The 5,212-nt window shown below is 42.0% G+C and overlaps 1 long non-coding RNA gene across 1 annotated transcript; it reads left to right on the top strand.

Annotated features, from left to right (window-relative positions):
- Positions 1 to 2,353: 2,353 nt before the first annotated feature.
- On the top strand, positions 2,354 to 3,438 carry LOC122034888. The gene is made up of 4 exons (XR_006126811.1): positions 2,354 to 2,889; positions 2,962 to 3,037; positions 3,125 to 3,194; positions 3,414 to 3,438. It is a non-coding gene; the product is annotated as an uncharacterized LOC122034888 (long non-coding RNA).
- The last annotated feature ends 1,774 nt before the right edge of the window (positions 3,439 to 5,212 follow it).

The raw sequence follows: 5,212 nt of genomic DNA, 5'->3' as shown, positions 1-5,212 counted from the left end.
GACGATCAAATATAAGTTTCTCTGTATATGCCCAGGTGGAAAGTACTAGCCGACCAAGAGGAGCTTAACTATATCAAGCCTTCAAAATATGTAAATGGTTAGGCAAAGGTCGACCGAATGAAGGCTTCCATGTATATACCCGAATGGATATAAGTCTGGCCAAGCTTTAAGGCATTTAGCCTTATTTAGTCTATGACATATGATCAGGCCGACCGAATGAAGGCTTCCACGCATATGCCCGGACGGATATAAATTCGGTCGAGCCAAAAGGTATTAAGCCTTATTTACATATGATCAGTAAGGCAAAGGCCGACTGAATGAAAGCTTCCATGCATATGCTCAGACGGATATAAGTCCGCCAGGCCTAAAGGCATTTAGCCTTATTTAGTCTATGACATATGATTAGGCTGACCAAATGAAGGTTTCCATGCATATGCCTGGACGGATATAAATCCGGCCTGGCCTAAAAGTATTTATCCCTATTTAGTCTATGACATATGATTAGTAAGGCAAAGGCCGACCAAATAAAGGCTTCCATGCATATGCCTGGAAAGATATAAGTCCGGCTGGGCCTAAAGGCATTTAGCCTTATTTAGTATATGACATATGATCAGGCCGGCTGAATGAAGGCTTCCATGCATATGCCCGAATGGATATAAGTTCGGCCGGGCCTAAAGGCATTTAGCCTTTTCAAGCAATCAATATATGAATGGTTGCATGAAGGCCAACTGAATACAAGGTTCTATGTATGTACCCAGGCGGACATAAGTCCGACCGGGCCTAAAGGTATCTAGCTTTATCAAGTCTGTATCATACGAAAGGTCAGGCGAAAACTGACTGAACACAAGATACTAGGTCTAATGTATTCGCCCTGTCGGAAAAGGTCAATCGGTCTTAAAGAGGCTTCACCTGGTCAGGACTCTAAAATAAGATCGACAAGATAAGGGCCAATTAAACATAATATTCTTTATATATGCTCAAGCAGGAAAAGATCGGCCAAGATACATTCAATAGAAGATACTCTTAATACATGACTAGCTTTATGACCGGTCGAGATACATTCAACAGAAGATACTCTTAATACACGACCGACTTTATGATTGGTCGAGATACATTTAATAGAAGATTCTCTTAATACACAACCGACTTTATGACTAACCAAGATACATTCAATAGAAAGGGGCATTCTCAGGATATGACGGGCTTAATGATCGATCGATATATGCCTAAACAGACAAGCATTCGACAACTTTATGATAACCTAGCAAACCTATCAGGAAATCTTCTCTCGAATCTTCTTCATTCTTTAAGTGGTTACAGCGATATACACTTTTGCATATGTCAAGGATTCAAGTCATAAACAACAAAGAGGGTACATCTAGGGTAGGAAGAAGATTCCTCAATGGATTATTGCATGAAGTCCATGTTTTACTTTGCTTATCTTCTAACATCTATTTTTGAGATATTTTGAAATGAGAATCACTTTGGTCAAATGTGTGCATTTTATATTTAAATATATATTGATGCAGTTGTCTATTTAATTTATATTGTAGATAACATGGTGTATGGTGTCACACAGAAGATCATGTTATCGGTTCCTTATAAATTATAAATAGTAGCTCACAACTAAGATGGATAGGGACAAACCATTGAAATTGTTGTAGTGTAATTTGATATTAGTTTGTCTTGACTATATAATTACACTAGTACACTATGTGTGTATTGATCAGGACAATTTGAGGTTGTTCGATTTATACTGACTGCATAAAAGAATAGAACCTCTGTTATTATGGATGTGCGTTTTCTTAATCCCGATATAATAACAAGCACGTACACTTAGTATTTATTTTTTTGACTTATCAATGGGTGAGATTTATTCGTTAAATCAATAGGCCCGATGAATTGGGAGATAGTGCTATTTATACGGTGTGTTGTTGATTATAAAAGGAAACTGTGTCCCATTTATTTATGTTGATGATGCCCCCTTGAGGAGCTCATACGGATTATCATGTAAACCCTGCAGGTGGACTTAGTCCGACATGAAAATAAAGTTGAGTGGTACTACTCTTGGAGTTAGATGTTGATTAAGTGAGTTATCAGTAACTCATTTAATTAACGGACATACGATATCTTTGTAAAATACCGGAAATAGGCGAATATTAATAAAGGAATTTTCCGGGATTTTTGGAAATTTTCCGGGAATTTTTCGGAGCTCGTATGGACAAGTTAACGGGGATAAAACGGGACCCGGGGAAAGCCTGTTTAGGCTACCCTGTTTTAATGAGGAAAAGTTTTATTTCCTTTTTTTTTTTTTTCTTTTTCTTTTCTACTTCTCTTATTCTTTCCCCCGCGAGCCGTGCGTGCCCTATTTCCCCGACCCCGAGCGGTTTCCCTTTTCTTCCTCTCTTCTCACTCGGAGCCGATCCACTTTTCTTGCTCCTGTGCCCTAGCGCCGAGCCGCACTGCCGACGCTACTGCCGCCAGCGATGCCGAGCGCCGGCCACCAGGACCGGTACCAATCGTCAGTGCCCTAGCCTCAGCCCGCGACACCCATCTCCTCGGGTCGCCACCGCTGGCAGCGGCGTTGCCAGCCGAAGCCCTAGAGTCGATTCCTCTCTTCCTCGCTTCTCCTGAACGTCGGCAGATGACCTATTGCCTCTGCCCTAGCTTGGATCGCGAGCCCTCCTCTGCGCCCTAGCTCCCTGATTTGAGGAGTTTCCTCTTCTGCCATTGCTGAGAGCCGAGAGCCGCCGTCGCACGGAGAGTGCCGGCCACCCTTCCTCTGCCCTCGAGGCCGAGCCACATTGTCGAGTTCTCTTTTCCCTTCGTGCCGTCTGCTCTAGTCGCCTTGCACCGTCACCACAGCCGAACCACTTCACCGGCCACCAGGTTCTGCCGAGCCCTAGTCTTGATCTTCTTCTTGATTCCTTTGATTCCAGCACTGAGGGTTTGTTCTACCAGGATTTTGTGCTGTGGAGTGTCTGATTTCCAGGTGCTAATCCTCTCCGGCAGTAAATTGCCTTGGCTGTGATTGAAGGTGAGGTGCACAGATTGATATAGAATTATGTTATCATTAGTGTGATGATTTCTTAAGCTCTATTTTGATATAGACAGTGAATCGCAGGTTATTGCTTGGATTCCAGCAACTACCTCTGTTCCGACAGCAACGTTACCGGTTGAGGCTTCAGAATTAGGTAAGTGGAGGAGGTAATTTTGAATACGAACTAGATTTAATTCTAGCTATGAAAAGGATAGGGTTATTGGGGCGATAAGAAATGATTAGGGTTAAGGAAACTAACCCTAGTTGGTCGAGGTTTATGGATTAGGGTTTTGCCCTAATTTAGTGTAAGAGATTTTATTTAGTTATTTATATGATTGTAGCTAAATAAAATATATTTCTATTCGTGACTCAGGGTTTTGACACGAGACGAGCATCTCGACGTCCGAGTTGGACCGGACTGATCTTATTTTCCTATTGGAGGCGAGTACTTTGACTTATGTCTTTTGATATGCATGATAATATGTTTAACATATAACAGTAATTGTGTTACCTGTTTATTTCGGTTGGTCACTACATGATTAGTACATGTTGTTTGTTTATTTATTCTGCACTGCATATTATCTACCTGATCACATATGCCTTAGGTAGTGACCTAACCACATGCTCGGTTATATTCTGGATCTAGGGTTTATTTGATACCCTCTTCGATTAGTGTACCTTCTATTTGATACGTCTTCTTGTGGTACACACTTTGTATCTATTTATATGGATCATGCCATGTTATTCATGAGATTGCCATGTTTAGTATCATGCATCATGATTGCATGTTGTGTGATACTTTGGTTGAGCTCATCGCCAGTTACATGTACTGCATACATCACCCATGGATTTGTATATCCGGTGTGTGTGGCGGTTCTCATTGTTTAGCTCCGTGGTCGTGTGACTCAGGTGGTAGCCGGCATCGGCCCGCCTCTGCTTGGCTCCGCTGGCATTTAGGGTAGCAGCGTGGTAGCCGGGATGGTGGACTCGCTTGGCTCCGCTGGTCGAGACTCGCAGTGGTAGCCGGCAGAGATATCCTCCCCGCCATCGTATCGGGAGATGAGAGCATTGAGCTCCCCATTTATGATTTGGGGTCACAGGATGGAGTACTCCGACAAGATCCCGTTTACTCTGTCATTGCACAGGAGCATTGATTTCAGAGTATGGGGTTGACATATGCATTTATTGCATTTTTTATTTGCTTGTGATTGCTGCACTTATATGCTGCATTTGTTTGGATGCATTGATTGACATGCATACAGGATTATGACTCACTCGGTCTGACGACTTGTTACCTTTATACTTTGATCCGGTCAGTACAGTTATCTTCTGATTTCATTTCAGTTGCATTTATCCTCCTCCTATTCAGGAGACTGTACGCATGATTAGTGTTGTCTGTTATTTGTTTTATTATGCATATCAGTTGTACCTGCTGAGTGTTGGACTCACCCTGCCTCCATGTTGAGGCTGTCCGGAGCAGTTCCAGTCGCTGGCCCCCCATCTGCACGTAGAGCTAGTTCTCTACTAGGTTGTTATTTGCTTTATTTTGGTTTTTCATCCATCAGACTATGTGTTAGTTTTGTTTTGAATTTTATTTATGGATATTGTACGGATTGTTACCGTTTGATGGACTTTTGGATGGTTTGGTTTTTATTCTACTATATGCCTGCCTGGACGGCAGAAGAGGTGAGTTCATTGGATTTGAGCTTTACGAGTGTAGTGGAGTAGGGTGGATTTCGAGTCAGAGTCCTACTATTATTGATTACTGTTATTAACTGCGTGGTTGTGACAGCCAGAGGCTGGATATCTTTATTAACTGCGTGGTGTTTGTCTTTATTTTTTTTTTGTTATCATTCCAGCCGCCTGTGGCTGATGTATATGTGATATGTAGAAAGTTTCATATTGTCCGCCGTACAGGGGAGATGCTGCCGAAATTTCTTCGGACAGAGACTCCTTTGGGGCGTGACAATTTAGTGGTATCAGAGCCAAGTTTACGATACTTGCTATGTGTTCTGGATTTATACGATCTTTGTTTTCGTATTATGGATACTTTGAATAATCTGATATCAGTTTATTGGGTATCAGCGCGCCAAAGTTTGGCGATATTTATTTGATTTCCGTGTGTTGGATTTTCGGGATTTATCTGATTTATTTGGTATCAGAGCGGGTTAT

Source organism: Zingiber officinale, chromosome 11B (genome assembly GCF_018446385.1).
Source record: "Zingiber officinale cultivar Zhangliang chromosome 11B, Zo_v1.1, whole genome shotgun sequence".
NCBI classification, from domain to species: Eukaryota; Viridiplantae; Streptophyta; class Magnoliopsida; order Zingiberales; family Zingiberaceae; genus Zingiber; species Zingiber officinale.
Note: the sequence above shows the minus strand (reverse complement) of the source record. Positions and strands in the feature narration are given on the sequence as shown.